Below are 12,529 nucleotides of genomic sequence, written 5' to 3' on the forward strand. Positions count from 1 at the left end.
TGACGGGGAAAGGAGGGCAGAGGAGGGGTGCGGCTTCGGCCACGGGCACGCCCGCGCAGCGGGTAAGTCGTGGTGGCCCCATGGCCTTGTCCACATTCTCAGAATGGGTGTCATGGCAGGTATGGGACCAACAGTCCGGCCTCCAGAGACAGCAGGGTGTCACGAGGGGAAACCCTGCAGGCGCTTTGTGTGACAAGCACGACTGCAAATGGCAGGTCCCTGCCTCATACGGACGAAAGTAAACAAGAAACAAACCCTGTGATGTCACCATCGTCTATGCCTGGAGGGGCCCAGAGTCCATACAAGTGCCATGGGGCTGGGGGACAGAAGCAGCAAGGCCCGGGGTCGGGACTTGCAGGGGTTGTAGCTTTCCTTATGCGCCATCGTTCAGGGTCCTGCAGGCCTGGGCAGTGGGCACAGCAGAGGAGCTGCCAGGAAGGGGCCTGCTGTCTGCTCGGCAGCCGATGGGACGGGGGCTCTGAACAGCATGTGAGGGCCCGAGAGTGGGGCAAGGTCGGCCTCTGACAAACACCAAGTCTGAAAAGATCTTGCTGTATTTGAGGTCAGGCAAAAGGGATACCGGGCGCCAGGGGGCTGTTAGGAAGACACGGATGGTGGCCTAGAGAGCAGCGTTCAGAAGACAGAGACGCACACGTCGGAGGCCCACGGCGGGACCAGAAAGGCATCTGCGGAGGTTTCCTGTAGTCGTCAACAGGTGAAAAGTCCCGTGGCTCCTGGGAGGGCACGAAGAGAGCCCAGGCAGAAACAGAAGAGCGACAGGATTGGGTAGACAGAGAGATGGGAGAGATGAAGGAGCGTCTCAAGGGAAGAAAAAGGGCAGCAGCAGAACTAAAACCTGCGGTAGGGGTGCTGCCCTGGAGACGAACTCACACAGACCTTCCAGAACCTGGTGGTGAACGAAGGAGGGACATGAGGGAGACAGGTGTGGAGGGCAGAGAGCAGGGGGCCGAGAGCTGGCGGTTCCAGATCAGAGTCTGGGTCAAATGACATAGATACTGACGCATAACATGTATAACATACGAATATGTAACATGTAGGATACACTAACACACAACATATATAATACACGAATGCATAACATATGGCATACCCATACATAACATACTGATACCTAACACCTATAATACACTAATACATAACATGTATGAAACACTAATACATAATATATAATACTCGAATATATAACATGATATACAAATACGTAACATGTAATTAACTGATACATAGCACATAATACACTAATACATGTATAACACTAATACATGTAATAGTATTAGTAATACACTAATTAGTAATACACATGTAATACACTAATAACATGTATAATGTAGTAATACATAACAGGTATAATACACTAATACATAAAATGTATAATACACAAATATATAACACATGAAATACATAACATATAACGTACTGATACATAACACTGGTAATGTACTAATACATAACATGTATAATAAATACACTAATACATAACATGTAATATACTGATACATAACATATGTACTATACTAATATATAACATATAACACGCTAACGTGTAACATATATACTGATATGATTACAATACACTGATATATAACAAAATAATATAATGATAATTAGAGCTCTGTCCACACATAAGGCAAGTGGAGAACCAAGACAATATCCCACCGGGGAGCGGGGGGCAGGAGAGAACGGCGGGTGGGTCACGGAGGGGACAGTGGAGTCCAGGCTGGGTGAGCCCGCAGCCTCGCTGAACCTCAGGTGCATCTCCCTGTGTGAAGGGCTGTGAGAAGATGCAGTAAGTCAGCACATTTAAAACAGCAGACTCGATGCGCGACAGACAAGAGAGAGACTCAGACACCAAGGAGGGCGTCCGGCAGAGGAGCATCCAGATAAGCACTCTGGGCTGGTACTCAGCTCGGGGAGGGGGGGGGCCCTGGGGGCCTTGCAAGAGGAGCCCCTGGTAGAAGGAGGTCTGGATGCTGAGACCCAGGAGCCTTCCGGCCGCCGTGGGTCCTTCCCTGGCTGGCTCATCGGCTCTGACCCCAGGAGCCGCGGGCGGAGACCCAAGCCTGGCCCCGGGGCTGCTCTTCCCGCTGGTTCTGTGTCAGTTTTGTGAACAGGCCTCGACTCTGCGCTGAGCTAATCCTGTAAAACCCAGAGCAGCCTCAGAATGGGGTGGCTCTGGGAACAGTGAGGAGCGGGGTCGCCCAGCTTTGTCACAGGGTCACGTCAGAGGCCGACGGACCAAGACGCCTAACTGGAAACATCCGACTCCAGAGAGAAAAGGCAGCACGTACTTGTGAGTCAATAACTGCAAGCGGCTTTTAAAATCTGAATGCAGATGCCAGATACTGTTACAGGAAGAGAAGCAAGCATCTCAGTGTACAGGTAGTCACGTTACACCAGTCTGGCTCCGACCCAGTTAGACAAACACTGGAAGGTGTGCAATGTTTGAGGTCTCCTGTCCCCCAGAGAAGCCTCTGCCTTGAAAAAAGCAATTTAGACCACATGGTTTACTTGTTCGTAGACTGTGCTCCATGGGCACAGGATTTGCTATAAACCCAGATCCTAGAATAAATATCAGCACATTGAGCTATAAATTCTGGTTTCTGGGCACCACGATTTACTTACCGATTATATTTAATGGTAAATTACTTACCATTAATAAGCTTTTAGATTGTTCCCACGTGTTTGCTGCGATAAATAATGATATAAAACAGACCAGACTTTGCACACAGCTTCATACACAACTTTTCATGGTGGGCTTGCTGGGTCAAGGAGCAGGCAATTAACTTTTGCCAAATCATCATCCGAAAATCAATTGTGCTGGGAACATAATTTACTCACTCATTCATTTTATTATCTGTCTTCCCCACTAGAACATAAACTCCTCCGGAATAGGGGTTTTGCCTGTTTTGTTCAGTGCTGTGAACCCAGCTCCCAGAACAAATATTTGTTGAGCAAATGACGTGGGTGGTAGCAAGAGCTTTTGCTAAAATTGATGGGATAAGATACAGAGGTTAAATATACTGTTTAAAGTTACACAGTTAGTGTGGTCGGCAGAATAATGGCCCCAAGGATGTCCACTTGCTAATCTCCAGAACCTGGGAGTACGTTCCCTTACGGGGCACAGGAGCCTCTGCAGGTGCGATCAAGTTAAGGCTCTTGACGCAGGGAGATACCCGGGATTATCCGGTGAGCCCGGGGTAATCACGTGGGTCCTTTCAAGCGGGTCAGAAGGAGGCGTGGCAATGGGGGCAGAGGTCAGAGGGAGAGGTTGGATGCTGCTATTCCGCAGGCTTTGCAGGTGGAGGAGGGGCCACAAGCCAAGGGACTCAGGCGCCTCCAGGAGCTGGAAAAGTCAGGAGACCTTGTGCCCTGGAGCCTCCAGGAGGGACCAGCCCTGCTGACGCCTTGATTCTAGGACTTCTGACTTCAGAAGTGTGAGCGGTCGTGGGAATGTGTTGCAGCGGCGGCAGTAGGAAGTCAATCCACGTAACCATGGAAGAATGAAAATAAACATGTAAGTCCCAAGCGCGAGCTGTGCAGAGGCGGGAAGGAGAGGGGAGGGAGCGGAGGCGGCTGAAGGTGCCTCTGTCCTCTCAGGGGCCCGGTGGGGTCGAGTCAGCAGCTGCACGCGGGTTGTTTCGTTTCAGCTGCGCGTAGGGACTGAGCCCCTAGAGGAGGATGGAAAGTAAACACAGCATCCGCCCCCGACGCTGAGGCGGCGGGCGGGGCGGCGTGACCTCCGCGAACGCACCTGTGCAACCCGCTCTTGCACGGCACTCCGTTAAGGTGCGCGGACGCTCCTGGCGTCGGCGTCCCCCCCCCGCCCCCCCTTCCCCCCCAACCCCGGGAGGTGCAGCCGGCGGTCGGAGTCGGAGCAGCGGCGCAGCGCCCGGCGCAGGTGCGCGCGGAGAGGGGCGTGGGCCACACCCCCTTCTCTCCTGGGGACCCACTTAGGTCCTCCCTCGGCCCCCATGCGTGCGGCGCCGCCTGGCCGCGGGCTAGACGGGTGCTTCTCTGCTAAACATTCTGGGATGTTCACGCATGTGTTATGAGCCTTCTGTATGCCTTGCAGATCTCTGTGTGTGCGGGGCGCAGCTCTGGCCGGGAGCCGAGGCCTGAGCACTTTGAGGGGCTCCGCACCCCCCAAGACGTGGCTTCTCCGCTGTGTCCCTGCTCCTGGAGCCTCAGCTGCCTCGTCGGGTCCATGGGGGTTGACAAGGACTCTTGCCAATGCAAGCTTCAGGTTTCAGGGCTCCCGTGGAGATCACTCCTCTTGGACCTGCCCCCAATGGGTATTGAGGAGCTCGGCTCCCCTGGGTCCAGTGTTGGGAGGGCTCTGAAGGCAGGGGGAGGTGAGGACCACAGACTGAGGCCTTGCCACCAGCTCCCGCCCTTTCTGGCTGTCACCTGGGGGGATAAGTCCCTCCCTGGGTCCCAGTCTGCTCACCTGCCCAGCAGGTATACTGGCTGCTGGGCCTTCCTGCCTTCCTATGGGGCTGAGGGTCAAATGAAGGAACTGCAGTCCTGACATCCCAGCGGGGTCTGCGGTGGACTGAGGAACTGAGGGCTGAATGTGTGCTAGTATCTCTCCGTCCCGTCCACACACTGGGCCGCTTAAACCACAGAAGGAATCTGTCTTCAGCCACCCTAACTGGAGACATTCTCGAAAGGGAATCCTGCAGACTGCTGTTTAGGGCAGCCAAGTCGACAAAGCCTGTCTCAGGAATCCAAGTTCATTTAACATGTGAAAAAATCAGTCACCATATTAATAGATTAAGTAAGGAAAACCACATGACCATCTCAGTAGAAACAGAAAAAGTGTTTGAAAAAATCAATATCCAATCAGATTTTTAAAAAAATCTTAGAAAACTACGAAAAAAAGGGAACTTCCTCTGTCTGATAAAGGCCACCGCTAACGCTGTATTTAATGGTGGAAGACCATTAAATTCCTCAGACCAGAAAGAGACAGCAGGTCCACTTCCACCACTTTAGCCCACTTTGTGCTGGAGGTTCTATCCAGTGCAGTAAAGCAAGAATAAGAAACAAAATGCGTTGAGGTTGGAAAAGAAGTAAAACCATCTTTATTTGCAGACGACATGATTGCCTATGTGGAAAACCCAATGGAATATACAGAATAGCTACTAGAACTATTAAGTGAGTTTAGCAAGGTTGCAGGATACAAATCAATAAACAAAAGTCAATTTCTCTATACTAGCAACAACCAGAAATTGAAATAAAAAATCAACACCATTTATAGTAGAACAAAAAATATTAAACTTAGGGATAAATCTAAGAGGCTAAAAACTGCAAAACATTTTTAAAGAAATCAAAGGAGACCTAAATAAACAGAGAGTCTCTGTTCCTTGCTTGGAAGACATCATTGTTATGATGTCAGTTGTCCCCAGATTGATCCATAGATTCAAGGCAATCTCATTCAAATTCCCAGCAACCTTTTTCATAGACATTGGCTGGTTCTAACGCTCATATGGAAATGCAACAGGACTGGAACAGTCGAAACAGCTCTGAAGAATGAAATCGCGGGCCTAAAGCTGCCTGGTTCTAAGCATTCTTTCATGTACTCATTTGCCATCCTTATATCTTCCTTGGTGCAATATCTGTTCAACTCTTTGTCCTTCTTTTAAACATTGAGATGTTTGTTTCCTTTACTACTTTGAATTTTGAGCAGAGGGGCAGCTCTGGGTGATGTGTCCAAACCTGCGGTGGAAGCTCTAGGCCTGCCTTGTGGGCTCCCTGGCGGTCAGCCGCCAGAGGACAGGCCTCGATCGTTTAAGCCCCATCGGGGGACAGACAGGAGAGATGTGAGCCCCCCGTGGTGCAGGCGAGGCTGTGAAGCTGACCACCTTTTTGGGCGGAAGGAGCGGCGACAGGGAGGGACGCGGTCGGTCTGGCCACGGGCGCTAGAGACACAAATGTGGACAACTTTTTACCCAACAACTCCCGTATGAGTCCTTTTTTTTTTTTTTTTTTTGAGAACAGCACACAGGCAGCGGGCTGGGGGCCACAGGCCTGAGTACAAAGGCCTGGATTTGGTTCCCAGCTGCCACTCCTGAGATATGTCACCCGGGGCTGTGGAAGCCACGGTCTGTAAGGGGAGTGATGGCGGTGTCTGCCCCAAGTTGTTCTAAGGGTTGATTGAGCCACGTGACAGCCTGAGCTACTGTTACCTTCTTTTACTGTTTGATTTTTTAAAACAATGACCTGACATCTATAGTGTGTGTCTGTGTGTCACACACGTGTGCATTGTGTGCGAATATGTATGTGTACCTATGTGTGTGTGTGTGTGCCTTGCGTGCCTGTGTGCCTGCACGTGTGTGTCTGTGTGTGTGGAGGGGAGGCCCCCCCACAAGGCCCCCGACTGTAAGAGGTGCAGCTCTGAGAGAGAGCTTTGCTCACAAAGAAGGTGGCAGGTCTCGCTCTGGGGAGAGACCCGGGAAGCACAGGCCAGAGCACGAGGAGACCAGTCACAGCCGGAATGAAGGGCACTCGGGCCGGGCCGCGAGCAGGGAGAAGCTCGGGGAACCTTTGTCCTGGGAGCCTCGCTCTCCCTCCGGGCCAAGCTCTGTCCAGGGAGTGTGGCTTAATTTTTGATGCTGGAAAGTGAGTTGACGTCTTCCTTACAGAGTCCAGCTAATACGTGTAGGAGGAGTGAGAGCAAAGCGGGTCAGCCCCAGAGCAGTGCGGCACGGCTGCCCCACGACGGACCTTGAAAGCAGCAGCCCTGGTCTTTCCCCAGCTGTGGACACGCGTGACCTCGGGACACGCGTGATCTCGGGACACGCCCACACGGGGAGTGGGGAGCTGGGGAAGGGAGGCAGGAGCTCTTCTGTACGTCCCACCTGATCTCAGAGTGAAGGGCTTGTGCGCGAGCTCTCAACTGGAAGCAGGCACTGGGTGTGCTGTGAGTCCCGCCTGTGCCTGGCGCCCCTTGTTCTGGTCTCTCCCGGGGCCTCGCGTTGCAGGGACGAGCAGGGGGGTTAATGCAGCGCGCGGTCCCGAGGGCGCACTTGCTGCTTCGTCTTCGGGGCAGCACGGAGGGCCTGTGTGAGCCCTGAGGTGGTCGTGGCTCTGAACCGAGGACCGACAGCACCAAAGAGCGGGCCTCTCCCATAAAGTCCAGGCCTCGGCCAGGGGCACGGGCTCCACGAGGCACCGGCCTGGGCTGAGGACGCACCTCCAGGGTAGCCAGCAAAACACCACGGGCTGGGCTTAACTTAACAGACCTGATCCCTCCCCACTCCTGAGGCTGCAAGTCCAAGATCGAGGTGCTGGCAGATTCGACCCCAGCTCGTGGTGGCCACCTTCTCGCTGAGTCCTGGCGCGGAGGGGAGCGCGGGCTCTGGTCTCCTTTTGTGAGGGTGCTGCTTCCATCGTGGGCCCCACCCTAGGACCTCCTCCATCCCTGATGACCCGCACAGCTGATGCCACCACACTGGGGGTTCAGCATCTGCGTTTTGGGAGGACACCATCTGTCCGTAGCACTGGCCAGGACACGTCTCCGAATCTTGGCCGCCTCAAGCCTGCTGCTGCTCTACCCTTCCCCGTCTCAGAAAATGGCCCCAAACCGAGAAGCCGTTTGAGTCTTCTGCTTCCTTCACTCTTCCCTGTAGGCTCTGCCTCCGAAATCTGTCCTCCGTCCCTCACTTTCACCTCCTCTCCCCGCATCCGCCTCTGCCACCCAGCGTCCATTCTCCACCCAGCAGACATTGAACCTTTTAAACCATCTCTCTGACTAGCCCACGCCCCTCTTAGCACCCCCTACCTTGCCAGGGCCCACAGGCTCCTGATGGTCCTACCCACCCGCCCCGTGCTGTTTGTGTGACGCCCTGGGGTCCCGCTGAAGCGGGACCTCCCCGTTGCCGGGGCCAGAGGAGCCCACTCTGTCTCTCACCCTCCCGGCCCGCTTTCTCGAGGTGTTCATCCCCACGTGAGAGTCCTGTTTACTGCATCCTGTATCGATTGACCTTGGTCTTCTGGAACATCTGCTCCACCAGGGGACGGGGACCCACCACAGTGCCTCACCCACACCTCCAATGTCCACAAGGCTCTGAAAATGGACATTCTGCCCATAGCCATTTGCCAGAAAACCCTGAACTGACCTGGACTCATGTGGTGGCCAAACCTGATGGGAATGGCTGGAGCCGTTGTGGTCTGAACTTACCCTGTGGTCTGAATGTTCTCGAGGGCCGTAAGGCATGTTGATGTGTTTGATTATGGGGGGCTATCCTCCAACCCTGGAGAGCGTTACAGACACAGAGTGTACGCACCGTCACAGATTCCAAAACTAGGCGTCGTCCAAGTTCAAAACCATCTGGCCCCTGGGATCCCAGGTCTCTCCGCTTTCATCCCCTGCTCCCTGGTCCTTGTGCTCTGGGCAGGATGCTTTATTCTACCAGGAGAAGCACAGAATTAAATCTGTCGCACTTCACGGACTGTACTACTCTTGTAGTTCAGAGAGAGAAAGGAGATGATGACGGAAGTGTAGCCCAATGTAACAACGGGTCACTCTGGGTGAAGAGAGTGAGTGTCTCTGGACTGTCCTCACTCCCGCACATTCTTCTGCAGGTTTGGAACCGTTTCCACATAAAGAATTGGAAGCCCACCCATGTCCTGTGTCACTCCTGCCTGCCCCTCAGCACCTCCCGTTTAATCTCAGCTTGTTGTCTTATTACCATTAATATCTTGTTCCACGGACTCCCAGGTTTCCTAGAATCTTATTGAGATGGCTTTGCAAATGCTGTCTGAAATTTACATTTTGTTTTTGTAGTCGGTCATTTCAACAGATATGCTCTTCCTCTGTGAGTATAGTTCTTTGCCAGCTTTCTTAATTTCTTTGGTCCTCTGTCTTCCCTGATCTTTGCAGAGGCCCCACTTACCTCGTTTACTGAAACACGAAGCCCCCAGGCTGTTGCTCAGGGGTGAACGGTGAATGGGCTGCCCTATCTCGCAACCATTTCTTGGCACGTCCTCGCTTCCAGGAGCCCCTGCTGTCCCGGGGGTGGGTGTCCTGATCCTGTGGTCTGACTGTCCTTCCGTGAAGGAGTGTATTCCTACAGCTCGGAGCAGCCTGCTGGGCTTCCGTTGCCAGCTGGACACCCATCGTCCAGAACGCAGGCTGGAGGTGGGCGCGAAGCAGCTGTGGCACACGCGGCCAGCACACATGGCGCGGGAGCCTCTGATGGGCCTTGAGCAATAGTTCTAATTCCAGCACTGTCGAAACTTTTCTGTGTTTCACAAGCATTGCCTCTGTGATGTCTGCACAGGGGAGATTGTGCCATGAGTTACTGAAGTGTTGCTGTCAACTCTAATGCTGAACTGAATTTATTTAAAAGCAGAAAAGGAGGGAGGGAGGGAGCAGAAAAGTAGGCAGAGGCTGCTGCGAACCGAGAGACTGGGTGACAGGGTTGTGGCTCTGTCTGAAAACACCGTATCTGTGAGCGGGTTCCTTTCCTTAGACTCGCCCTGACCCTTTCTTGCTCACCACTCGCCACACACCCATCACTCACAGGGTTAATGTGGCACCGAGGCACCCCGTCTGGTTTCACACCCAGGGAAGCAGGGTCCAGCCGGACAACATCTCGGCGGGCCTTTGGGGGTGGCTCGCGCTCCCCCCGGGCAGGTGGGAAGAGGAGCGGGTATTGGTCCCGTCTTCCCAGGGCCGGAGAGCCTCACACACTGGGGCAGGGACCCTGGGAGTCCTGGAGGTGAGCTCCGGGGACCCTGAGCGGGAAGAGACCAATGGGAAGAGCTGACACGGGACCAGGGAGCCGCGTGCCTGCGCCCGCAGGGCGGGAGCTGACTCTGCGCAGCGCCAGCTCCGTTGGGGGGGGGGGGAACCTCCATCTGGGGCCTCGGGCTGCGGGTTCGCCCCCTAACCCCGTGCGGGTGTGACCCCGCATGGACGGGCGGCCGGGCCCGTGCCCTGGGCCAACAGAGGCACAGAGCGATTCGGCACCTTGAGCCCAGGAGCCCGGCATCAGAGCCTGTGTTCAAAGCCCCAGGGGCCAAGGGACCTCCTCCAAGGGTCTCCCCGCAGCCGAGATGCCCTCATTCTTACCCACCCCCGGGTGCTCTCGGTCCCTCCACAAGGACCCTTCTCTCCCGCCCCGGTTAAGCCCCACCGTCCTGCTCACCTCCTCACGGGGTCCCCTCACCCCTCAGTGCTTCTCGCTGGAGGTCCTGAAACAGCGGAACAAGCCCTCTGTGGCGGCCCCTTGCCCACAGCAGCATGTCCCGGAGAGCAGTCGCTTCCCTCGCCAAGGTCGTGACTTTGGCCATGTGCTTGAACCAAGTGTGTTATCATGCACTTAACCTTGGTTTTCAAACCAACTCCCTACTTAAACATACTTATTTAAAAGGAAATGCCGTAGGTCTCCCATACATGGAATACCAGTGCTTTCCTCATAGACCTTAAAATAAATAGAAAACGATTAAAATTTAAAACACTCATCCAAGGACCACCTACAATCAGGAACACTTCCTCCTAGTACCATTCGAAATCACAGGTTCATCTGCGATTGTTTGTGGGACCCGCTGTGAACATTCAACATTTCAAGGAAGAGGGGAAGCAAAGTAAGTAGCATGAGGAGACAAAAATATACTGAAGAGGGTTAAAAGGGTTAGGAAGGGAGGTGCCTCTGAAATGACCACCTGCAGGACCACAGGAAGATGGCAGCCGTCGCCCCGCCTTTTCACTGGCAGCTTCTCCAGAGTCACTGATTTGGGTTTCCGTCTGAGTGTTCAGTGGGCAGTCTTTTCATTTGTTTACCTCACTTGTTTGTCTCTCATCGTAGATGTCAGCTCCCTTCCGGCAGGGGCTTTTCTGTTTTTATTTCTCTTTTTTCACAGCTATAGATGAAAATTTGCTGCCGGGATGAATGTGGCAAGTTTTGTTTTTTTCCTGTGTTGATGAGAACTTGGAAGGGTTGCAGCCAAAGCTGCTCTAGTCCATTTCTAAAGAGACGATCTGTTTGTATTTATTGACACAGTGAAGTTTTGAAATTTTTTCTGGTCAAACCCATTACCTTTCCTTATTGTTTTAATCTTCGGTTTCATGTTTATTAAGTTCTCCCTCACCCCCAAGATTACATAAATATTCACTGAAATATGCTTCTAGTGTTTTCATGGTTTCATTTTACATTTGAATCTTTAATCCATCTAGAACACGGAACAGGAATCTAATTTTATTTAATTTCAACGGGTTGGCGATTTGCCCAAACTGTTAATTGACAAAGGCCCGTGCTTTCTCCACTGATTTGAAAGGTCATCTTTTCATGTATCAAATGTTTATATAACTTCAGGCTGCCATGTAGACTTTCTATTGTTTTCCATTCCATTCTTGCATCAGGAGTTCAGTGTTTAAAGGACTGTAGCCTTCATCTCTGATAATCCCATCCCCCACCCTCTTGCTTTCCTTTTCAAATATTTCTGCTAGAAAAGGGACATTTTCAAAGTATTATGTATTTCTATCCAGAGACACGTCTTTCTCTCCATCGACTCAATGATTTTTATTTCTCAGGTGAGAGCTGGAGCCTCCTGTCCTGTGTGTGTTTCCTTGTTTAGTTTATTCCTGGGATTCCTAATTTCTCATTGAATTGTGAATGGGATCTTTTTTCCAATATATTTTGTTACAGTTATTTTAGGGCGTTTGGCAAGCCACAGGTTTTGTATATTTATTTTGTAACTGGCCACCGAACTGAATTCTCTTTTCAGCTGGAACAGCTTTCCAGCCCCCCCCCCCCGCCCCCGTGGCTTCCCTAGGAGGTGGCAGCCCAGGCAGCAAAGGCTGAATCCCGGCACTCGCCCCGGATGGCTCCGGCTTGGCGTGAGGAAGGAGGCACTTTACCCTCCATCAGCATCCGGGGGTCCATCTCCAAGCAAAATATTTTTTCCGTGAAGGAGCTTCTTTTACGTCAGTTGGTATTTTGGTCAGGACTTACAGAATGTACTCTGCAACAAGTTCAAAACACACCGCTTTCTAAAACCAGGCCTTTTCCAGCAAGATCAACAACAAACGTGTTACTTTTCTCACACCTCAGACATGCAGGAAAATGTGTGCTCAGGGAGCTGGCCGAGCGCCCGCCTGGGGAAAGTGCCAGGCGGGATGAATGCGCTGGGGCAGGGGCTCGGCCGGTTCTTGTTTGCCAGGCTCTGAAGAGCTGCTAAGAGTCCCTCCAAACCCCACGGGTGCCCAGGGCCTTGGAGGGAGCTGGCCGCCTTTCCCCAGAGGATAGAGGGGTGTCTGCAAGGCAGAGCCCCGTGGGTTTACCCGCTGGGTGCACCACCCGCTGTGTTCTGTTTCCAGCCTCACGCCCGCCCGCGTGGGCACCAGGAGGGAGGTGCCGTCCTGCCCTCTTTAAGAAGAGGGGCTGCAGGTTCTTATGTTAAGTATTTGCTCCAGGCCTTGTAGACAGTCAGGGACAGAACCTGGGTTTGAACCCAGTTTAAATTGGCGATTCTCAAACATTTTGGTCTGGGATCCCTTTTTAAA

The 12,529-nt window shown here is 52.7% G+C and overlaps 1 long non-coding RNA gene across 1 annotated transcript; it reads left to right on the forward strand.

Annotated features, from left to right (window-relative positions):
- Window positions 1-1,341: 1,341 nt before the first annotated feature.
- On the forward strand, window positions 1,342-8,790 carry LOC309607331. Its single transcript, XR_014232376.1, has 3 exons — window positions 1,342-3,535; window positions 3,669-3,807; window positions 4,094-8,790. It is a non-coding gene; the product is annotated as an uncharacterized lncRNA (long non-coding RNA).
- Window positions 8,791-12,529: the final 3,739 nt, after the last annotated feature.

The sequence above is a fragment of the Balaenoptera borealis genome (assembly GCF_965194805.1).
Source record: "Balaenoptera borealis genome assembly, chromosome: 12".
In the NCBI taxonomy this organism is placed as follows: domain Eukaryota; kingdom Metazoa; phylum Chordata; class Mammalia; order Artiodactyla; family Balaenopteridae; genus Balaenoptera; species Balaenoptera borealis.